General features: G+C 41.2%; 1 protein-coding gene across 13 annotated transcripts in view; it reads right to left on the minus strand.

The window, feature by feature from the left end:
- The window catches only part of PALLD (palladin, cytoskeletal associated protein), a 382518-nt gene that overhangs the window by 80890 nt on the left and 276586 nt on the right, over positions 1 to 25042 (minus strand). For 2 of the 13 annotated variants that reach the window (XM_070261407.1, XM_070261406.1), the window contains exon 1: positions 7496 to 7684. The exons of 9 other annotated variants lie outside the window; for them this stretch is intronic. The gene's annotated coding sequence lies outside the window, so the exon portion shown is untranslated. Of the gene's footprint in view, positions 1 to 7495; positions 7716 to 25042 lie in introns of those variants that run through there. 2 more of the 13 variants (XM_070261404.1, XM_070261402.1) reach the window with 2 other exon arrangements.

Raw genomic sequence — 25042 nt, forward strand, 5'->3', positions numbered from 1 at the left:
GCAAATAAAAGCTTCCCCTTTGAGAGACAAGGTCCAGCTCCTCACCCACTGTCCCTGGGTATCCGGCAGTTACTTGCCTGGACAGATTTATAGTTGCGGGTGTGGACAGTATGTGCTCAAACACTCTGTTACATAACACAAGGGTGTGATACGCGAGAAAAGTATGGAGTACATTTGGATTCATTTTGTCTTTTAATAAGTGCCTAAAAGAGATCTTATAAAAAATCCACATCACCTTCCATACAAATACACCCATTTACAGTTATGAAGACAAGTAGAAAACAAGCCTTTATCAAGAAAAACCACAATTTTTTCCGACTCCAGTTCTGAATGAGTTCATTTGTGGGTTTACTGGAATATGCTTTACTTCACTGTTCTGTCACCGGGCAGGTTTTAGCTTAGTCAAATGACAGGATCTTTATGCCACCTTCAAACAGTGAGAGTTACATTTTCTGACTTTCCGCTCTGTTTTGGGGCAAAGTCATCTTCTTCCACAGCTTTAATTACTGCCAATTTAATTCCCACATCACTGTCTTCCACTCTGATCTCCTCCCAGAACATCAGACTTAGTATCTAATTGCCTCCTGGACACCTCCCCTTGGTATGTTTAAATCCCGACTTGTCTTTCCCTCAGGGTCGCTCCACCTCTTGTCCCAACCTCTCTCACTGGCAGCCCTATCCACCTGTTGCCTGCAGGACTCTGGGAGTGACCCTTGATGCATCCGCCGCCCTCACCCTTCACAGGCCATCAACACCAAGTGCAGTCAATTCTGACTATGCGCGAATCCAACGACTTCAATCGGGCCCCTTGCCGCTAACTTAGTTGAGACCGCCACTATCTACTTCCTGCATTATTCTAACCACTCCCATTGGTTTTCCTGTTTCTCAGCTGACTACCTACAGTGTATTAACCAACCAGGAGTGATAAAACAGAAGTGGGAGGCATCTTTGTGGCTCTCAACAAAGGCATGATCTGGTAGGAATGCGGTTTGATTTAGGTAGCCATTGGAGAGTAATACAAAAGGGCATACAATTAAAAGTCCTTTCATAGTCTAAAACTCAATCTTAACATTAGAGATGACATTAACTTGGTGAAATAATTAGCAAGAGAATAAACTGGTATACAAGTGCTGTTTCAGGCACTACAAGTGTCAGAGCATTTCAGAGTAGGGAGAGAGAAATGTGATGATTAGGATAGAAAATTTTAAATGAAATTTCTGGACAAGTGTGTAGGAGGTCTCCTATAGTAGTCACTCAACAAACACTAACCACACATCTACAAAGGGCAGGGCTCTCTGCTCCATTTAAGTGAAAGACAGAGGGAAAAAACAGTAAGACGGTCCCTCTCCTCAAGAAGTCAACGAGATTATACAATTCTGAGGTCCAATATGCTATGGATGTTGACTCAGAATTCGACCGTAGGCAGACCCTGACAGTACATTTTACTACCTAAATTCAGGCTCCTCCTCTCCCAGGTGACTGCTTCACACCTTCTTCCCTCTCCTCAAACTTCCCTCAATCACTCCCTCCCCCACCGTCACGCTCAGCCAATGCCCATGCTTCCTGTTTCACTGAGAAAATAGACACAAGGAGCGGAGAACTTCCACAAGCTCCCACAGCCACTGCCATTCATTCACTCCTGCAGCCTGGCCTTCCTCCCAGTACCCCCAGAGAACCATCCCTGAGCTCCCTGCTGAGGCCAAGTGCGCTGCTTGTGCACCAGATCCCGGCCTTCTCGAAGACGTCCCTCCAGCAACTGTGCCCATCTTTCCTGACCTTTGGATAGCCAAGTTCAAGTCCTTCATCTATCGTTCTTGAATACCTCCCCAGTCATTTGCTGGAGTGTTTACTGATGAAGACAGCACATACTCAAACATTTGGTGTTACAAAATAAAAAGGGTTGCCGGGAGAAACAAGAGTTTAAGTCCTCCCGGATGCATTTCGTCAACTCACAGCCACTCTTCTGCTTGTAATTTCTATCTCACTGAATTGCAGCTCCAACGTAGCATTCCTTCCTCCTCCGGAGCTTTATTTTCTCCCAAGCACACTGTATCTGAGGCCCTGGATGTTTAGTTTATTTTCTTTATGGTTTGCCTCCTGCCACTAGAATATAAGCTCCACGAGGGCAAGGATTTTTGCATATTTGTCAATTTAGTTTATTGCTTTATTCCAAGAGTCCAGCCAGGGCCCAGGGCCCAGGACTTGTTGAACAATATCTGTTGAAGTAATAACACCCCGGCCCTGCCATTTCTGATCTGTGTGACTCTGGGCAAATTACTTACCCTCCTGAAATCTCACTTTCATCATTTTTAAGATGGGGATGCTGATAGTAATTACTACATGGGATTGTGGTGAGGGTTAAATGACACAAAGTGTCTTAAACATTTTAGCACTTTTTCTGGCATGAAGTAAGCGCTCAACAAATGGTATTTACTATATGATGATTTAGACTATCACAATGATACACTAGCATCCAAGCTTACCCTAAGCCTATTCAGTCCCAAATAAGTACTTGTCTGCGAAATTTAGTGGACTGGCATCAAAGAAAAACAAAATGCCTGTAAATTTGCCTTCCTTCTATTATTAAAAATTCCATTTAAAACCTAACCCTGACTTTATAAATGTTGAACATACTAAGTAGTGCTGATGTCTGGGTCTAGGTTCTATAGTAAAAATTAAGTTTAGTAAGGAAACAATGCCAACCAACAGGAGCTCACATCACTTAGCTATCTAAAATAGGTCCCATGGCTGATTGACAAGCGGGCCTCACTTCTGCCCTACACCTGTGTCCTTTGCCCCTTCTTTTTTGTCCCCACTCTTGTTACAAAGCCAGCTACTGACAGGATGCCCCCTCTCCCCATAGTTTTGTAGTTCCAGGGTGGGGTCTCTGTTAGCATAAGAGGAATATAAAAGGAAATGTATCTCTGGGTACCTTTATTTTCCCTTCAGGGTTTAAACGGAAAAAAAGAAGGTGGGGTCTTTTTCGCCATTGTTGCTGGGATTAAAAACCTTAAAAAAAAAAGTCTAGTTGGAGTTTTCAGTGCATTTTCCCACAGAAACCATATTATACATAGTGGCTCGGTTCTACAGTTCTATTAATAAAGCAGAATACTTCAGCTGTGATTTCTAGGCTGCCCTGGGAACCCAACCAGGAAGTGTGACAGTCTCAATGAAAAAGGGTGCTCGGGGTTCCTAGCAACCATTTACAGATCCATTCAGAACCCAACCCATCTGCAAGCTGAGAGCTGCTAATTCTCAAAAAGTCTGACAGTTTCACAAAGGCATCCTATGAAGAGTAGGATCAAGCGTGAGGGTCTTGTGTATGGTGGTCTGGTGGTACTTCATTCCTATTTGGATGGGATACCAAGTTCTATGATACCAGGAAATGCGGCGGGCCTACCTCAGATAAATTTGTCACTGAATGTGACGAAGAATGCAACCCACCCACCAGCAGAGGGCCTAGACAGTGATGCTATTTAACAAAGGCTAGTTCCCCTCCCTCCCATTGGTGAAACTTCAGCGTCTATTCTTCTTACTTGGTTTTGTGTATCTTCCTATGAATCTATTTTTAACACTTCTATATGGGGAAAAAATGCAAAGTTTTGCCAACAGAAGCCAGAAAATGGTTATTTGCTCATTTCTTCTGGCTGACACACCTTGTCTGCAAATGGCAGCTTCTCCCTCAGGAGGAAATCTTTTCCATCAAATAAGCTTTTACGCCTTCCAAAAGTTCATGCCAAACTGTGAAAATCACCATCTGAGCTTACCACAGTGGAGAAGCTTTGGCAGTAGGGCTAATGCACCTCCAGGGGGAGACTCAGAACTGACGTTAACTAACCACCCCATATTTTCAGTTTGTGTCCTTGTAGTCATTATCCAAAATATACAGGGAAAAGAGGCTCACTTAACCGGAATGGCTTACGTTACCAATTACGGTTAACCCTAAAGCACATAACTAATCAGGTGGCCAAGATTTACTGCTCAGGAAGAAGTCTGTGCCTCTTTAGTCCACGGGGTTGGGCAGAAAGTTGTACATGCCATTAGTTTCGGCGTGCTGTTCCTTCCTTCCTCACGTCTCAGGCTCTCCTTACCGCCATTTTCTTTCTATGCCTTTCCTACAAGAATGGGCCACTGCTTTCCATTCATACAACCTCCTTGGATGAAGTCTTTCTCATCTACCACCTCTAATTCCTTATCCTTCAACCAAATCTGATACAGAGCTTCCTTGCAAAAAAAAAAAAACTCCCTTTAATTAGTGCAATCTCCCAGGGATTTTCTAGTCAACAACCTGAGAGAACTAGGAAGAACTGGCACAGTTTCATCTGTGTTCCTGGATAATCCTCATCTTACCTACACTTTTCTTTAAAATCTGGTCAAGCTCTTTTTCTTTTTCTGTGTCTCAAATAATATTACTGGAATGAGCTAATACGTACAATGTATGAAAACACTTTCAAAGAAGTGTTTAGTGTTCCCTCAACATACCATTTTTTAACACTCTATATTTAGTGTCTACTTCCCCCATTTACTTGAAGAAGAGAATTATTTTGCAAGATATTAAACAGGAGGAATTTTAGAAGTATGGTGAACTCTGATTATCCACAGTCTTTCTGGATCTTCCGAAATAAATGCTGAAAAGTACACATTTTGATATGATGTTGTTTATGTGGAAATATACACAAAAGAGAAGACAATGCCTAACATATATTTTTACAGTTCCCAGTGATGGTGAAAGAAATCTGGAAAGCAGGGGGAAAAAATCAGCAATTGTTTGGACAATTAATAATTGTCTGAACACATTAATAATTTCCTCTCAAAAGGATGCCTTTAGCACCTTGAGCAGTGCGGACTCCTTGATAATTTCCAGGAAATGCCTTACATTTCAGCAATCATTAGCTGTTTCAAATGTACTAGCTTCTAAGATTTACTATAGTCTAGAGAATATAATATTTTGAGGGGAAAAAAAGAGAAGCAACTATCCTCAAAAGTATGGTACAAATACTACAGCTCTTACGAAGACAATACAGTAAAGTTTTTAAGATCAACCCCAACACAAAGTGGTAAGTGGCATTCAATTTTTATTCTGTTATCTTAAAAAGTTTTCAAAGTCGACTAAAAACTAGGGCCCACAAGGATATGCTGAAGCATACCAGGACTATTATAACTAGGACATCTATCCACTGTTTACTAAGTCAGTGCCCTCACCTGGGACGGACCTGGCACACGCTTATTACACCCTGTAAAGCAGGTGAGCTACCGTACCATACCAGCTGTCAGAATTCTATGATCCATGGATTTCAACAGTCACAAAAAATAAAGCTGCATTATTTTCAACCACCAGCCATGCTCTTCACTCAGAGCATCAAGTTTTCACACAGCCAAAGAGACGGTTAGGACGTTGGCATGTTTTGTTATTCACTGTACATGCCTAGTTTCTTACTAATGGATGTGGTGTGGGCACCGGGCAACGCACCCCACTCCTTATTCTAAATACAAAAAGTAGAATAAATACCAAATAAATCTTATTTTATAGAAGATAAATAGAATACATAAAAAATAAAGCTTAGGAAGTCGTTGAAAAATCTGTTGATTACATAGCTCTTGCCTAGTCTTCATGCATTTGTAGTTCAAGGATGTACCAACCACGGAACTTCCTCTCTCTTGAAGTACAACTCTCAAAATCACTCTAAGGCAAGCGGTAGATACTCCATACCACCACTTGTATCAATTAATATAAAAAGACTAGGGAGGGGCTGGCCCAGTGGCCTAGCAGGTTAGGTTCCACCAGATCCCAGGCCAGGACCTAATCCATTCATCAGCCATGCTGTGGCAGGGACCCACATACAAAACAGAGGAGGACTGGCACAGATGGTAGCTCAGGGCTAATCTTCCTCACCAAAAACAAAAAGACTAGGGAAAAAATAAAATTCACTCAAACCTCTGATTACTAAATCAACATCTGCCAGGTCTTGAGGGGAAAAAAAAATCCTTTCGTTGAGGATGTAAAATGATAGTAAAAAAGCTGATGTCTTTGTACTGTGAGCTCCAGAAGCAACCCAAACCGAACTCGCTGGGCAATTAGCTGGGTGATTTTTCCTGAGAGAGTGGCAGTTACTGAGACAGTTCTGACAGAAGCCTTCATAACATAAACCAGGAAAATGTCCTCAAAGGCAGAACTTGGCAAGACCATTGCGTAGGCTGGAGGGTGGGGGCGGGGCGGGATCGTGGCGAGGATGGCTTTTCAAATGCCGGTTACCCAGGAACGTAGTAATCCACGCCTCGGAAACTTGCGTCTGTCCATCTCTGCCTTTCTCATGCTAGTTCTCTGTGACTGCAGATTAAAAGTAGATCCAGATAGCGCGGGGCTCCTGGAGACTGCCGGGTCTGATGAATGCACACTCATCCTTATGCTTCGCCTGCAGTCTGGCAAAGGGACCTGGCTTGTCCAGGCCTGCTCCTAGAGCAAGACCCGGCTCCACAGGGCGGAAAGATGCCTGCGGGCAGGGAGATCCGCCGCTTCCCCAGTGCGCCCCCTTCTGTCCCCAGCGAGTGCAAAAGTCCCAAGCCTCACTCGGGGCTCAAGTGATCAAACTCTCCATTGTGGAGTTTGCACCAGTCCCCGATGAGAAGCCCCTAGCCCCGGGGTGGGGCCCGCTTCCACCAGGGACCAGCAACCCCGCCCCCCCCCCCCCCCAACCTCCAGATTTCTGAACACACAGCATCCCAGAGAAGGCCAACCGACCGTTCTCGTTGGCTAGGTCGCAGCCGGGGGCGCGCGCTAACGCTGCAGCCACGTCCCGGGTCCCCGCGCCCAGCGCCGCGGCTAACAAAGCGGTACCCGCAGCCGGGGACTGTAGACCCACCCACCAGTAAGCCTGGAAGACCCGCCTGCACCACACCCCAGCCCGGGAAACCCAAGTTCCGCGCAAATTTTCTTTGAATGGTGCCAAGATGAGGTGAACTCTCCTAAAGAAAGGAGGATGGGCTTGGGGCGGGGCGGGGCGAGGGCGCTGCGCCCTGGCTTGGCTAGTGATGGATGGACCCTCTCCTCCCCCGCCAGCTGCCAGGGAATGAGGTCATCCCTCCCCCCAACCCCCCCATTCTCTGCCATCCCCCCTTTCTCTGCCCTCCCATGCCAGGTCTGACCCTTCTGTAAGTAGGGCCCTGATTAAACGAGGGATGGGGTCAGAAAAGTTAGAAGACAGGGAGGAATCGGACGCGGCAGCAAAGCATCTCCAGTCCCGACCCTAAAATGATGCAAAATTCCCATCTGGAGCTCAGCTTTCAGTGGTGCGTGCTCTGACCAGGCAAGGAGAGGGAGGGGGCTCTGCGAAGGGACCATCGGCGGGGTGGAAACTGTATTTACAAGTTGCTCCTCAGCCCACCCCTTCATTCCTTCTAAAATCCTCCCACCGGCTGCTCGACAACCACCCCGCATCCTCCATTCCCTTTAATTCATACGTTTCTACGAGCCAGGAGGCCGACTCCCAGCGCCTACCTCGGGTCTCAAGCCGCACCCCCACGGTTCTCTGACTCCCGGTAGTTGGGTGCGAGCCGGGAAGCACGGCGGGCTCCTCGGGCTGCGGCGCCGGGGGGCAGGTACCGGCGCTATATACAGCTGCGGCCCTCGGTGACTCAGTGAGTCTCCCAAAGGCTCCTGCCTGCTGCCCTTCAAAATAAGAGTCCCGGCTCGGGCCAGTGAGGCCCGCGGGAGCCGGAGGGAGGGAGGCGTGGCCCGGGCCTCGGGAAGCCGCCCCAGGTTAGCCCAGGCTTCCTGCCCCCTCCTCTTAACAGCGCCCATCCTTTCCATCTTTCTGGTCACAAGCCCCTTCCTGGGACAGCCAAGTGATGACTCTGCCTCTCCCAGAACTTCCAAGAAGAATTGATAACGGGAAAGAATTTAACTTTTTTAATAGAGTTGTTGGCTGCAGGTTAGGATGATTCCCCCCAAGTTTTTTGGTTTTTTTTTTTATCGTGTTTTTCCTTTATAAACTAAAAGGAAGCGTCCAATAAATCTGACTCCAGGGCAGCATTCTCGGGGAAAGGAATGGAAGCGCCCTGAAGGAATGAAATTGGATGCTGCAGAGCGGGGTGGGGGAGGGTGCAGCTTCCGGATGCAGCACACCTTTACCTCGGGCGCTGCGGAATTGCAGGTAGATGCAGAAGGAATGGGCAGCATTTAAATCCAAAAGCGCAAATAACCATGTGGTGTGCTTCTTTCTTTTTTAAGGAGGAGAGGATAATTTCTAGATTGACATTAATTAGTTTACTCTGTTCTGTGAATCCATGAGCAACTAAATTCAGGAGCCCTTAGGGTAAGAAGGTAAAGCATCCTGATTTAGCAACATCTCAGGAACGGGGTCCCTATCCTGTGTTCTTCCGTCATAAACTACTAGAGGCCCTGAGTCACCTGTTTTAACCCACTCCATGGGAATTTCAGAAGTGTTTTAAAAGAGGAAATGGACTCATTAATTCCAGAATTAATTTCCTATGTAAAATTTGTGACTTCTTGTGGGCCTAAGCCAAAATCCAGCTCAGCTACTTTTCCTTTCAGTAACTCAGCTAAGGACACCCCTCGCTCTGTGCATAATCCTCTAGTAGTTGGGTCAAGACACTGGATCACAGTTATTTCTGTCCATGTTCTCCTACCAGAGCGTAGCTCCTTGACCACTGGGACCAGGTCTCTTTTACACACAGTAAACTGTCAAGCAATTGAATGCTAATACCTAACATTTATTGAACATCCACTGTTGTGCCAGGCCCTTTCTGTAAAATGGGCGCCAAGTAAATGCCAATAAATTCCAACTAGATTTGAATAGCTGGTGGACCACATGTTCAAATAGTCTAGTAATTTAATCCCTACCTTCATTATTAACATGGAACAACAGGGTGGCTAGGTTCAGAGCCCTGAGCCAGACACTACTCCACGTCTCTCTCTCTCTGAAATATCTTAACTGATTTTTAGATTAAAAATCATGTCTAGGGGCCGGCCTGGTGGCACAGTGGTTAAGTTCCCACATTCCACTTCGGTGGCCCGGGGGTCACGGGTTTGGATCCCGGGTGCGGACCTCCGTAGCGCTTATCAAGCCATGCTGTGGCAGGCGTCCCACATATAAAGTAGAGGAAGATGGATACAGATGTTAGCTCAGGGCCAGTCTTCCTCAGCAAAAAAGAGGAGAATTGGTGGCAGATGTTACCTCAGGGCTAATCTTCCTCAAAAAACAAAGTCATGTCTGTAAAATAGTCAAACAATAAGCCCAAAGTGGATGTCTCCCTGGAATTCTACTCTCAGAGCTAAACATTGTTAACAGCCTGGGGTCTATTCTTCCAGACTTTTGTATATTTAAACACATATTTAAAACACAGATTAGATCATCGTTTACATTTACGTTGTTACATCCTTACATCTGATTCTACTTTTTTTTGACCTACAATATACTGTAGTCATCTTTCCATGCAAAAAAAAGGCATTATCATCTTTTAAATGTGTGAGAGGATGACAGGCAAAAACTCCAGTACTGCTCTAAGTTTTAGTTAGCTCATTCGCATGTCAAATGGCCATTAAGGCAGCAGAAATGACATCACTAGGCGATCACAGAGTTTTCTTGTAGGCTACCGTGTGACACTGAAGAAAGCTCTAAAATGAGACTTAGGACTTAGTGGTCTGTGCCATTTACTGTGGAAGTCTAGAGTTTTCTTATTTCCACATTAATGGGATTAATTTGATGAATTTTAAAGTTACCGTTCTTAAATGTGATTTTATGATTTAGGAGTCCATTCTCGACATAAGCACAGAAAGAATAAAGTAGATAAGCAGGAGTTCCTACCACCTCAAGTGTTTACCCACCAAGGGAGGTGTGTAGGGTGGAATAGACTGAGAGGGTGGATCGCCAGAAAACATATCCAGTTCCTCTACTCTCAAGAGACAGCAAAAGGAGGATAACTCCTTAAATCTGCCATTTCTGCCTTATTCCCACCACAAGAGCCCAGCAAAAAGCATTCATATGGCCCAGTTTTCATCTCTCAGATCTCAAATCCAGGAGGTCTTCAGGAACTGGTGCAAAACACTGAATATTTTAATGCTTTCAATTTTCAAAGTTTTTACGGAAGAGTTGTGGGAGGTGTGGATCCATCTTACTTTTCACAATTCTGGGACTTGCCCAAGTGATAGCTGTTATCAGTGGAAGCACTGATAGGAATTTCTGCCAAACCTGAAAAAGAACACTCCCTTCTCTTGTGCACACTGAGGATTCTGATCAACAACCTTCTCTTTTGGTTGTTTTCTTCATTCTCCCTTGGCTAACATTTAGAGTTCTGTGGTTTTAAGGGAAGATGAAAGGCGTGGAGAACAAACACCCAATCAACTTTCACTTCACCAGGGCTGCCCTCCTGGGACTCCCTGTCGTCTCTCGGGAAGTGTTTGGCACTTAGGACTAACAGTGTTTTGCTTTAGGAATTCCATCTCTGGCTTCACCTTTAGCAGGCTGTGGCTCAGACCTATGGCTTCAAATGTGCAGATTTAATATGAGATGAAGAAATTTGCTCAATTGTCTAGTCATTTGAGGAGGAGCATGGAATGGGCGAAGGTAAGTCCTTCAAAGGAAACCATTCCTTTATTCTCCTTTTCATATTCTCTCTCACAAATGAAAAGAGTGAAACATAGATGTTTAAAAACTAAAAACGGGCTAGCCTGGTGGTGCAGCGGTTAAGTTTGCACGTTCCGCTTCGGTGGCTCAGGGTTGGCCAGTTCAGATCCCAGGCACGGACCTACACACTGCTTATCAAGCCATGCTCTGGCAGGCTTCCCACATATAAAGTAGAGGAAGATGGGCACGGATGTTAGCTCAGGGCCAGTCTTCCTCAGCAAAAAAGAGGAGGATTGGTGGCAGATGTTAGCTCAGGTCTAATCTTCCTCAAAAAGAAAAAAAAACCCTAAAAATAAAAGACAACTAAAAACAAATAGCATTCCCCGAAAAAACAAGATCTGGGCAGCAAAGCTAAACCATAGATATATATAGACATAGCTATAACTGCTGGCAGGTACTACACAGCACCTGTCTCAAAAATGCTCAGCAGAGGCAATAATATATTATAAAATGAATAGTATTAGCAAATCAAAATACAGTCTTCTCCCCAAATGTCCATTAGAAAAACTACCACAAGTCTACATTGCCCAACCATCCTGTCCTAACTTATAAATTAAAGCCAAGATCTATATTTTCATTCCTTTTATTTACAAGTAAATGTAAAGAGAAATGTAAAAGAATGTTACTATATCTTTCAGGTATTTTGCTTAAAATAATATTTTAGTGAAAATTACCCAACACTTGAGATTTTCTTAGAAGATTCTTGGCTTCTGGGTTGGCACATTTTCTATAAGGAGGCTCTTGCTCTCTATTCCCTCAGAGTGATCAAGGGTGTATATAACAGATATTCTGATATCAATTCAGCATATGAGTCTCTTTCCATTCACTTCTGGTGCTTTGACATAATTTTTAAAAACTTGTTGGATTTAGCTCTTGCTGTATTTTTAAAAGGTACAAAATCTTGGCTGAATGGCCCATTTCTTCTGTGGTAGATATTACTTTTGCAAGGGTTGCCAACCACACTCAGCAAACAAGACTAGGAAAACAGTAGGGCAATTATAGATTTTACTGGATATTGGTTTCAATGGATATTATTTTTGGGAAAATGTTTCTGAGAGTAGTAGAATGCTTAAGATCAGTTTTATTTATTTATTTTTTTGGTGAGGAGATTGGCCCTGAACTAACATCTGTTGCCAATCTTCCTCTTTTTGCTTGAGGAAGATTGTCGCTGAGCTAACATCTGTGCCAATCTTCCTCTGTTTTGTATGTGGGATGCCACCACAGCATGGCTTGATGAGCAGTGTGTGGATCCACACCCAGGATTTGGCCTGTGAACCCTGGGCCACCTAAGCAGAGCACAGGAACATAACCATTACACCACCAGGCCAGCCCGTTATTCTATTCATTTTTAAAGTAAGCAGCTTTAAAAAATCTTGGACCACTTTGAATTTGGAGTCTTTGTAATTATTTGCAGCCTTTTATATGAAACATATTTGTTTCCATATCAACAACTACCAAATTATTTTAACAAAAGTGAGAACTTTTAAAAATAAAAATGTGGGTCTTCTGAAGAGGCTAAGCCCCATGCATTATTTGATCATGAGTACAGGCTAATTGGGGAGGAGGGAAAGGGCAAATCTCCAAGGACAATTCATACTTTCAACATAAAAACAAATTAATGTATTCCATTGGCCAAGATAACTTTCTGGCTGTTTGGTTTGTACATAACTTTTTATTAAGAGCAGGGAGAAAGGATATGGGAAAAAGAAATGGGACTGTTTGTACTTGTGTAAATGTGACTGGAACCCAGAGGACATAAAATACTCTGTGAAAGGGAACATGACTACCAGAAGTCTGCAGGTGTGGAATGTAAAGAAAGATCACGAAATTGTAAACAAAAGAACAGACTGAGTTTGAGAGAGCAAAATAAGCCTTGAGCCTTCAAAACAACCCCAGAGCAATCACAGAAGCGAGGCCAGCAGGCGCCCGAAGAGATCATCGGGGGAAGGGTATCTGGAAAAGGGCATGGGGTTTGGAGCCAGACAGACGGGGGTCAATCTGAGGCTGTTTCCATGACCTTCAACTCACAGAGCTTTTGTTTTCTCATCTGTAAAATGGAAGTAAAGGTATTTACCTTGGACTGCTGTTGCGAAGATAAAGTCACATGCTGCCTGTGCAGAGCCTGACGCAGTGTTGGGTATGGAACAGGTGGGGCTGGGTTTTCTTCCCCTTTTAATGTGTACGTTTATATCCTTATAGTATCTCAGGAGTTTTTTTTGTTTGTTTTTTTGCTTTTTTTTTTTTTTTTTTACAAAACACCGTATTTAGTTAGGAACAGAGTAAAAAATAATAATCTGAACTTTCCTTTGTGCTGACACTACGCCAATCACTTCACACACATTCTCCTATTTTATCTGACTGTACAACACATGGCAGAGTATGGCTGTTACCATCATGACGCCTTCATGGAGGAGGACAGTGAACACAGAGAGGTTAGGTAACTTACTCAAAGACACAGAGCTGGTAAATGGAGGAGTCATGACATAAATTGTTGACTCCAGAACCCAAACTCCAGGGAATATAAAGTTGGAGAAAGTCCATTTATGGAAAGTCCATTAATCTCAGGACACTAAGATCTCCATGAGTAAATTGGTAATTTATTATTGCAAAGTTTTATTGTGCACAATAATGTCTGTTTGACCTGAAATAGTTAAGGCAGCTTCTAAACAAGTCCTGCTTCATCCATAGAAGATTCTGACTCATTACTGAATATCCCTTTCCAAATCAAATGAGTTATGCTGGCTCTGATGGAATCATCCACAGATTCCATGTGGATTACTGAAAAAACAGAGTTAAAAGTAGGAATTTGCCTTTTTATGTGACTCTCCTGAGTAAACGGTGAAATACTGTTATCAATTGACTGGTTAGTTTAACTTTACCCTGCTTAAGAAAAACCTTAAGCTGTGTCTTATAAATAGAGTTACTGGTAAGAGATAAATATGACATAATCAGTTTAGGATTTCACATTTTTACATTTTATATTAATCTCAACGGCAAGTCATGAAGTTATGGGTGAGATGATGATAACTTCCTCAGTTTAATTCTCTTAATACTGTTCTGTCCGGTGACACCATAACAAGGAATCTTGTGTTGCACTTCATACAGATTCCTTTGGATGCTTCAAAAACACACCGATTAGCCATCATTCCATTGTTGTTCCCAGAAATACAAGAAGCAAAACTACCTCTGTAATGGGGCTGCTATGGGTGTTGGAGTGCTTTCTCAGAAAGATGATTTAAATGCAAAGGAAACCATGGCTCCGACAGGATTCAGATAGGGGACCACGCTTCCAGGAAGGAGGGACTCGGGCCTATTTTCCCTAACCCTGAAACCTTCCCTCTTCCAAATCCTTCACATCCTAAGCTTGAGCATTCATTCCCTTGAATTAGTAAACTAATCCTCTGGTTCACATTAATGGGATTATGTTCTCTGAAGTACTTAGTCTTTCTCATTAGGGAAATACATGGGGATTTGCTTGGGTGCTGCAAGTAAAGGTTTTCTAGCAAAGATACCCAAGTACTAAGAGAAATTTTGAGATGATTTTATAGTATATATCTTTGACACAATAAAATGTGCAAACCTAGCCTCTGGCAGGGAAAGGGAACGAGAGGAGGGAGAGAATAAGGGAAGTCAAATATTATAATTAAATTTTCATTAAAAACAGAAATGTAATGGATGCATTTGACATTGGAAGATTCCATGCATACAGATCCTAAGGCCAATAAGAGGAAATATTGGTAACATTAGTAATTAAAGGAATTAACTTATCTGATATACAGTTTATATGATTGACAGTTAAAACAAGCGACTTAATATATTGATACTGCCTGTTACAGGCCCATTAAATTAGTTACACTATGTCACGACTGATACAATGAAGTACTAGTTTCAAAAGAAAAAAAACCCAAGATTTTTACCTAAGATTCTGTTAGATGTAGAGAATATTCCCATTGTTCTAAAGAACTGATATCATTATTCTTATATCGGTATTTCATTTTTGTCTCTATTGTTAGTAACCTTAGAGTTAATTGATTTTGAGAAAATTTGGTTGCTTTATGGGATTATATCAAGAAAGTCTTCAAATTAAACTTTGGTCCAATCTGCTATTTTCAAAGAAACTAGTGCCCTATAAATGTTTTCAAATGGCCATGTTTTTTATAATATGTAATGAGTTTTAATGAAATGTGGCACATGAACAGAGTTCAAAGAGAGCAGACTGCACTGAGGGAAACTGGAGCTCAGAGCACCAGTTTAAAAAATGTAATTTCTGAGCAAAGTTGACAAAGTAAGACTCAGAGAGTAAAGTTTTCAGTGCAAGAAAAAAGACGACAACAACCATAAATAAAGACTGAATTCAGTCCTGCCTCCTTAGAACCAAGTCCTCCGCAAATCATTATCTCAATTTTTTAAGAAGGTTCATTAGAGATTAATTTATGATCAACAGGTATATACAGGTTTTAGCCCACTGTTGGATTTAGTTCATTAGCTTATAGGCGGTAAGGTTATTATTCCATCTTCATCTGTGGGCGGCACAAGTAGAAGCCTGACATACTTTGGTGTCATTGTTCCCTTGTTTGTTTGCCCACTGTATGACACTTAACAAAACCTTGTGTCCCAGGAATGGATAAACTGGTCTTACAAAAATTATCCTCTCAAATTGACTCCATTTCAGAGAACAAAGGCACAGCCTTTTGACATCACAGAGGAATTATCTTGGATTCGGTCACCTGCCTCGTGGTCATCATACGATGGCTAAAAGGACCTTACAAGAGCATCGCTCGCTAGCAGAGTGTGTTGGCTGGGGGCACCAACGGCGTTTCTAGGCCAAGTGGTATTACTTAAGGAGAAAGGGATTCCTTGAGCCACCCATTACTCAGAGAGAAGCATTAGGAAAAATAGAAGAAAGAAATTAAAGGGGGCTAGCAGTGTTCTTTGTTACAATGAGGTTAAAAATAGATGAGGCCAGTTGCCATTTATGACGTGTCTTTGTCCGTAATCCTGGGCAGAGCCAAATTATCCATTAGGCACAGTAGACACAGGAGATACAGATGTAGGGTCCACAACACTTTTGGCAGCCCACTTAGAATTTTTAATTTTAATTATTTTTATACTAATGCAGTTGTAAAATATAACTTTTTTTTTTTTTAATGGAGAAAGGGACCCACAGAGGCAAAAGTGCCTAGGGCCTATGAAAGTCATACTGTGGCCCTGATCTTAGGTAGCTGATGTTTGTCTGAACTTTTGACACTTTCCTTTCATCAGCTGTAAAGATGAGCCCTACCACCTAGTCTCTATTCACAGTTGTGTTCTGTGTGAAACTAAATCAGTAGGTGTCACAAGTTTTTAAAAGATGAAAACACGGTCCTGTGTTCTCAAGCTCTTTATAATCTAAGCGAGGAGACAAAATCAGCTGTTAGCAACAGGTGCTTAGCAGTTGTTCATTCATTTGGACATTTCTTTTACGAGTTAATTACTCATAACTCCCTTGTGAACAAACTGCACATCTGGGAAAATAAAACTGCCCACTGAAAGTGAATTACTGGAGCGTAGGTGAGGCACAATAGTCAATTCATTTGGATACCCTTAAAAGGCGTAACCAAAGTCCCTGAAGCTCTTAGAAGTTGCACTTCTTCGTGTCTGAAGAATGAGCTAGCATCAGGCTGAAGGCTGCAGCATGTATGTGATTCCAGTCTAGCACGCAGCACCTGACACTTCCCCGGTCACCCACTCGCTCACTGCCACAGCCATCTCCCCCAGAGCTTCCATTGATCCTGGTGTCAGTCAGCCTCATCTGCAAAATGCTCTACTTTGCACTTGTTAAATTCCCAAAGAGTTGCTTTTCAATTTCAACTTGTTCATGGTGAGAAGACAGCACTTTTGCTGCCAAAAAACCACCTCTATTTGGTGAAACAATTCCTAAGCTTGGTTCATTGTTATCACATATGTATTCAGACTTTATTTTACTTTTTTCCCAGCTTTATTGAGGTATGATTGAGAAATAAAAAACTGTATAGATTTAAGGTGTACTACTTGGTGTTTTGATGTAATTATACTTTGTGTAGTGATTACCACAATCAAGCTAATTAACATGCCCATCACCTCACATAGTTACCACCACGGGGTGTGTGTGTGTGTGTGTGTGTGTGTGTGTGTGTGTGTGTGTGATGAGAATACTTAAGATACACTCTCTTAGCCAAGCTCAAGTATACCAGACTTTAGATTTAAGGAAAGATCTCATCAGGTCCTAAGTTCTCTTGGAAATGAGGTCTTTAGGCAAAAGCCCCTTAATCTCATGGTTTCCTCACCCTTTCCCTGGAGGGGTCGGATGGTGTGATCACTAAGGTTTTCTTCAGCTGGACGGTTCTGGGATCAGGCCTAAAGTCAACCCACCCTGACCTGGGTGTAGGACTTTTGTAGAATTCGTTAAATGGATGTTGGGGTATGACATAGAGCAGTGGTCTTCAGTGACAACCCATTGAGAAGTGAGAAAAAATACTAAAACCTCTCTTTAAATATATGTTCATCTTATCCTTCAAATTTTTCTTTGGATATATTTTATAATACATGTAATAATACATAATACACGAATATATTTTACATATACATATGTATGTATAAATATATATACACTCACATACATGCATATATATATATACAAAGTATTTTACTAATGGGGACAAATGACCAAACGAAGCTCAGTATCCCATGGTTTTAAGGTAAGATGAAAGTACGTAATCAACTCAATTCACCAGACGACGTCTGGCCAAGGGTCTGCTTTAGGACTTCCATCTCTACCATCACCTTTAGCACTATTTGATTCATAATTAATTTGAGATGAAGCAATTTGTCCATTTGCCAATAGTTTTTGGGAGGGGGATGAAATGAGTGAAGGTAATTCCTTTGAATTATTCCATTATATGGAGATGCAACTAAATACTCCAGAGGGCTGAAGACTTGAGAAAGCCATAGCTGAGGCCCAGAGCCTTCCTGCCTGGAAAGGCTCTGTAAGTTACAGAGTCAGTTATTATGGGTATTGCTTTATGCCTGCTGTGTTTCGAGCTTGGATGTTGTGGACAAGCAGAGCATTTGACCTGCCAAATCTTCTATCTTATTGTGGGCAGGACCCATACCCAAGAAAATACAGAGACATTCATTACTCAACAATTTTAACTGAGATCCTCACTTAATATAGAATAGTATCATTCATTCATATTATATATAATATTCTAAAATTTATATGTCTGCCCCCCAATTTTTATTTATGCAGGTAAATTTTGGAGCTATGTCTGTAATTATCATTCTCATATTCAACCTGACAAATCACCACTTACATACCTGGCTTCTTGAAGCCTGTAATTTTACTTTCTTGATTAAAGCAGAAGTTCTTTCACATACCTTTGGACATTTTCAAGAGAATTGTCATCTACGTGTGATACATTAAGTATATCCTCAAAAGCATTCATTGCACATCTATGAAGTAATGCAAATTCATGTTTAGGAGCTTATGCTTTGGGTCTGAATCCCAACTTTGTCACTTGCGAGGTATGTCTTTGGGCAAGTTACTTAACTCCTCTGTGCCTCAACACTGCACACCTCATGGGGTCACTAAGAGGAATAAATGAGATATTGCAAATCCTTCAGCACAGTGCACATGATATGTCTGCCAATGGATTTAGCAATTCCTATTGTTCTTACTGAGAAATATGGCCACATGGTGCCATCAAGGGGCTTATATTCTAAATAAGTAACTAGATGATGCAAACTGTCAAGGTATCACCTTGACTAAGTCATGAATATGGATCAAAGTTCCTTGAAACTCTCAGTCTTTCAAAACAAGACTGATGGAGGTGCTATTTAAGTTTACCACAGGAGGGGAGCAAGAAGGGAAGGGCAATAAGTAGAGCCTTGATAGAAAAACATCCATTAGGAACTTAAATACTATATGCAACAAAGGAGTTGGCTCCACCATTCACTCACTGTGAGATCTTGCTCAATTCATTTCGAGTCCCATGTCTCAATTTTCAAATCTGCACTATAGGGGGTTGGATGAGATTACATCTAACATCTATAATTATTATATAGTTATTGTAAGTCATCATAGGAAATTCATAAAGATATGTTTATTTCTTTGCTTCTCTGCTTTTGATACTTGGGTATGTAAATAACTTGTGCAATGTTCTAAGTCTCAATTAACTTCTCCCTGTAAATAGAATAATCCAAATGAGCTGATTTATGCAAAGCACTTTCTATTCACTTGGAATTACTTTCAGTAGCAGAGGGATCATCAAAACTGAAGCACTGAGAGATTAAATGAGCTTCTGTCTCTGAGAGCAGAGATTAGAATTCTGAGTTATCAACATCAAGGTTTGTTACCAGGTACCTGGGCGCTTTGAGAAGCAGATCCTTGCGCAAGCCCTCTGCATCTTCTCTTTAAATTGGGGCACTGCTGGGAGGCTGCCGAAACCTGCACTGACTCTGCCAGCCTCTGGGTACCTCACATTAATCAGACCTATACTGGAAAGATCAAAGAGAAATGGTCCAGGAGCCTCTGCAGTCACATTTTGTTTGTTTTTCTCTCAGAGAACACAGCCAGCTTTGCTATTTTGCAAATCATTGACATATCAAGTCAGCGAGTAAAGCAGTTCTCTAAATCACCACGTCTGTTACAGTATCATTAACTCTGCAAACAGAACTTTGTGACTTATATTTCCTGTTTAAACTCTGAAGCCTCTGTTCTTTCTTACCCTGGAAATTGCCTCTTAGTTTTTTCATTTTTTTTTAAAAGTTGTTTATTATGAAAACATACAAATAAGGGCAACAAAAATATACCCATATTCATAATATATTAACTATTATTTTCTCCATGTTCTTTTCCAGTTTTCAAAGCATAGCTATGCAAATAGTGTGTAGTTTTATAAGCTAACTTCTCAGCATCATTACATTATTTATCACAAATGTTTTTGCCTCCATAGTCTTTGTCATTACTAGTTTTAGTGGCTGCATTATATTCCATTCGTTGAGACAAGACAATTAACATTGTATATTCTTTGGCTCCTAGGTGTCTTTCTTTCTTTTGAAATTATAAAAAATGCAACAGTGAACATTTTCAGGCTAATATATTTTTTTCCTCTTTTGAATTGATTCCTCAGTGCAAATAATAAAAAGTATGATTTTGGGGTCAAATACTGTTTATGTAACTCTTGACATTCATCATTAAATTGCTTTTTTCAAAAAAATCAATTCTTTTTTAGTGATGAGAAACATTTTCTCATAAGGCTGACAACTTCCTGAAGAGGGTGATAAAGGTGGCTTATTAAATAGGGTTTATATGTAAATTTAAGGGGGTTTCAAACTGGAACGCGCTACATTCTAAGATCACCTTGATGCAGAGGTCAGTCTGCACGTGCCGTGGTATTCCCCTTTTTGATGCCCTCAAGTCAGCTATCTACTAAAACTCTTCTAGTTACCATTAGGCAGTGTTCTGGTATTTTCTGATTCAAGTGTGTGCTGTCCAACTGTCTATCTGGGGTGGGACCAGAAGAGTAGGTTTACTCATTTGTCTATCTTAAACTTGCCAACAACTTGAAGTTATCAAGGATTTTGAAAATTCTGACGCAGGACGAATGCCCTATATCTATTCTTAGCTGTGAACATAAATAAACTGATTTCTTGGTTGATAGAAACAATTTTTTTTATGGTGGTTTTGTGGCACAAAAAGGTGTTTCTAACTATGTTTAGGAGTGGCCTGAAATTATTCTTCTAAACCCCTGTCCCACTCTACCCACACTAGGAAAAAGAGCCAAAATAAAATCAATGTTAATTCATATTATTAGTAACAAATATTAGTTACCACTTTGCAGAGTTTGAGAGAGAAGATTTAGAAGGTTAAAATAGGCACTGACATTTCTCTGCATAATTTGCCTCCTTTGACATCTTCTTCAGTAACTAGAAACATATTTAAATTAGACAATATGTCAAATGAACATTTAATTTGTTAAGAGGTAAGCTTTTTCTCAAAGGATCCAATTATAACTCAGTGTTCAGTTTCATGTCTGAAAATGGGATTCCAGATATTTTTGTGGCTTCTTGGAAACTTTCATCAACTTTGGCTAAAAGTTTCATAAATTATACATAAAAGGAATGCTACACGCCTTCTAATATACAACTTGCATTTTTCCATGTTTAACAAGAGAAGCATTATTATTTCAGCTGCTCAGAGAGTTTCTAGACATCTCTTCAGACACACGTCTACAAAAAGCCAACAGAAGGGGACAGGTACAATGTGTATTTCTCACTCCTGCTTAAGAGCCAGAGATACGATTTTCTCTATTTATTTTGTGTAAGCAAATGAAACAAAAATCCTTTGACATTTTTCTTTGCTTATTTTTCCTCTCCTGGATTGCCTTGAATCTCTGACACACTTCTATTCTGAAATCCTTCTGTACTGACTTCCTTATTTGGTTGCTGGAACTGCTCTTTGTCTTGTTCAAACATTCTGCTAAGCTTGCAGCCTCCCTTCACCCCCGCCCCTTGCCCGCTGCTCCCCCTTTCCTACACACACACACACACACACACACACACATACACACACGAGGCTGGCTTCAGCAGGTCCTTCTGACTCAGCCTTCTCTGTGTTCACTCGCCAATCACACATCACTTATGCCCATTTAAGGAGGAACTTTTGGAAATCATAAGGGACCAGAAAGCTTTCAGCTGTTTGGAAAGATTGCTCTGTTGCATACACTGTAAGACACCGCAAAGCATGTATCTCACACAATTGCCCTCCTCATATGGCAGGGGACGCATTTAAAAAGAAACAAAAAACAAATAACTCCAGGCTGCCTAATTTATGGTTACTTTATTCCTCAGTGTTCTGGCACTTAAATTTGGCTGATGATAGAGTGTTTTTTTTGTTCTCAGCTTTCCCCAATCTATGGTACACGCCAAATCCTTCAATCTAATATTGTAAGAAATGTACAACATAGGCCCCAATGGATATGCCAATGACAGGAAGAAAAGCTCTGGGTTCCTAAGAAAAGAATATACCCCTTTTGGTAACTGTTGTTCACTTTGCTCTCTGGAGTTGAAAACAGCCAGGCGTTTGGAGTGTGGTAGGGTATTTTCTGGTTTCTCTGCTCAGATGTGTATTGGGAAAGCACAGCTCGCTGCATTCCCTATTTAAGAAAGAAGCTGCAGTGGCCCCGTCCAATAAAATAGAGCAGTGTTGCCTTACATATAAACAACTGAGAAATTCCTTGGGCAAGAACATAGCCTTTTGGTTCCTGGAACAAAGCGGATGGTGGTATTTATTATGTCAAATAAACACATCATCTACACTCCAAAGGGAAACCTGAAACAATAAGCTGAACAAAGCAGTTTTCAAAGTTTTAATCCTTTTGCAATTAGCTCCTGTCTCACTCGACTGAGAAATTAAGAATGAGCTTTTTTCACAGAAGTACCCTTCCTGATTAAATAGCCACAGTTTGTTCCCAACACTTGCTCTGAAAAGGAATCAGAGTGTGTTTCCAAAGGTAAGTAATATAAACATACAGGATATCCTCCCACTTAATATTATTTCTCACTTAGCCACTGAAAAGAGCCTGTACTTTCCTTTGTCCATTGTGCTAATTACTGAAGCCCTGTTATTTGTCAGGCGTTGGACTAGATGCTGCAACCAACCTTCACAGTCACCACTCTGACCATTACAAGGAGCACATCAAATTCTATAGAAAGCACATTTTCTCCCTGTCTTGTTACCATTCAGTCAATTTTGCTTATTTGTCATCACCATGGTGACCAACGTGGAAATAGCATTCAGCTTACAGAATTCCCAAAGTGAATTACCCTCTTTTATTTAGGACGGTTTCAGACTGGCTTGTATGAATTCTTGATGGGAGAGGTCCTACAGCCTTCTTAGATATAGATAGGGTATAAATTATGAATATACTTTCAATCATTTCCATTGCTTGTAACCTCAAGGAATCTGAATGTATCTCACAACATGGCTTGTGAGTTCAAAATTGTTCAGGTTTTAGAGCACATGGAAGCTGGGACACTATTATATTTAATTCCACCATAGGAACACAAGCAATTCTGCTAAAAGAAAATGATACCATATACCTGCAATACTGAAGCACAGTCACAAACCTGTGTCCATGAAAAAGAAATCTGGGAAAGCCTGTTTCTGAGTTTTTTTATATTAATGTTTACATTTGCACATTTACCTTGTTGTTATTGAGAAGAAAAGTGGTAGCAGTCACTAAAAGATTTAAAAATTCATGTTTTATGGGAGAAAAATTTAAAATTGAGAAAACACTACGATGATTTGGGAGAGACCATCTCTGTTCACTGCCAGGCCAGTGTTCTGCGAAGCATCAGGGAGAACCACTGACATCAAGAAACTAGCCCAAAACTGGGCTTAGAGACCTACCTTCTCTTGCCAGTTTTGCTGCAAAGCAGCTGTGTCACTTTTGAGTAAGTCATTTCATCCTTATGAACCTTACCTTCCACATCTCTAAAATGCAGATAACATTGTCAATTGGAATTCCCAATGTGGCTAGGGTTCAACATTCCCAAAAAGCCCAGCAGAAATTGTATATTTGCTCAAGACAGACCATATAGACCATTACTTAATGCATTTCCACCCGCATTGCTCCTGCTCTGCTGGTAGACAAATTTGGTACATAAGTTGAGGGATTTGAAATGTGAGTTCTTAGTGAAAACAACCCAGGAACTGTTAGATTAAAATAATTTCCAAAGTTTCCCTGAATCTAAACTCCTAAACTCTTAGAAGGAGAAAAGCTATTGGTTCTTATATTTTTGGCATGTGGCCTTCACACTGGTGATTCGCAAATTCAGCCAGAAATTTAGGCTGACTTAGACCCAGCCATTATCTTAGTGTTCTTGGGATCACATACTTTCTGAGAATGGTTTGGAACTTCTCTAAAATGCTGGCAAAACCTATTATTGACAGACTCTAAATACATTTTTTTGTTGTTGCTTCATCCTGCACTTTCCCTTCTGAATTCAGAGTTCACTTTAGCTTAGTTCTTTCCATGCCTCATCCCTGAGCTTCCCCCAACACTCATCTTACCCCCGGGCTCAGGGACATCCTGAGGGATGTTGAGGCTCCATCATGAGGTGGAGCTCAGAGATGGGGAGAAGGTTTCTGATGCACACATTATTTGATCACACAACAGCTTTTAAAAAGCTGAAATAATGATTCGTTTTTTTGTATAAAGGAGTCAAAATATTACACACATCAAGTTTACCATTTAAAATATATATCATTATGCTACGAATTTTTCATTCTACGTAGATTATAACCACCTTTCCCTGAAGCAGGGGAGGATTCCAGAACAAGTCCTTCTTTTTTATCCCTTGTGTAGCTAGGAAAGTGTTGGGAGCATGATGTAGTAAGAAGACCACTAACCTGGAAGTGAGAAGACAAATTCAGTTCTATGATTCCAGTAAAAGCAATAATATTTTCATCATATCATCTCCTCCATAACTTCCACAGGCTTGAATCTTTACTTGGGGTTATAGTTATTTTGAGCAAAAAAAAATTTGCATCATTTGGATCTTCAAATGCGAGGCAGGAAATAGATTCCAATTTATTTTTATTTTTTTCAAAATGATTACCTTTTTCAAAAGAAAAGAAATCCACACTCGAAGAGCTGGAGAGGTGATGAGCCTTTCTGCACTAGCATTCCAAATATCTATTTGCCTTTAGGGAGGTCCCTCACTGCTGGGCCCAGCATTCCTTCAGAGAGATGCATTCGCACTGGTAAGTGTACGTCAGGGCTGGGAATCAGTGCAACTTTTAGGACTTGCTCTAATTTCCATGCCCATATTCCAGGTTTTGATGGGGAAAGAAGGAAAATGGTTGCCATATGCTTCACCACATGTGTCTCAAATGCGAAAAGAAACACGCACACTCTCTTCATCATACAACTTCAAATAAAAGAGTATAATTGAAAGCTGATTCCTCAGATTTAATTCAATCTAAATACTCATCAAGGAGGCCTAGTTGTGAATATAACATGCTCACAACACAATGTTTTCACACTAAACTATTAGGAAGAGCTGCGGAAATCTACCCTGAAATGGAAAATCTTTGCAAACTAGCAGGCAGGAGAGAGAATGTAACAAATTATTACCAGCAATGTGTTGGAAATGCATTCTCCTGTGACATCTGGCCATGACTCAGATTGCCATCCTGGATGCTTCCTTGTGAAATTTCTGCCAAATTCTCTGTTCTATAGATGCCGTTCTCTTTGTCTATCCATACAGATCAGCTCTCAATCTAACAGATTCTGTGATTAATCATAAGTGACCCAAAGGAGACATTTTTATGTACACAGTGCCCTGAGAAACAAACTTACCCAGCCACCTTCGTG

Source organism: Equus caballus, chromosome 2, assembly GCF_041296265.1.
Source record: "Equus caballus isolate H_3958 breed thoroughbred chromosome 2, TB-T2T, whole genome shotgun sequence".
Taxonomy (NCBI): domain Eukaryota; kingdom Metazoa; phylum Chordata; class Mammalia; order Perissodactyla; family Equidae; genus Equus; species Equus caballus.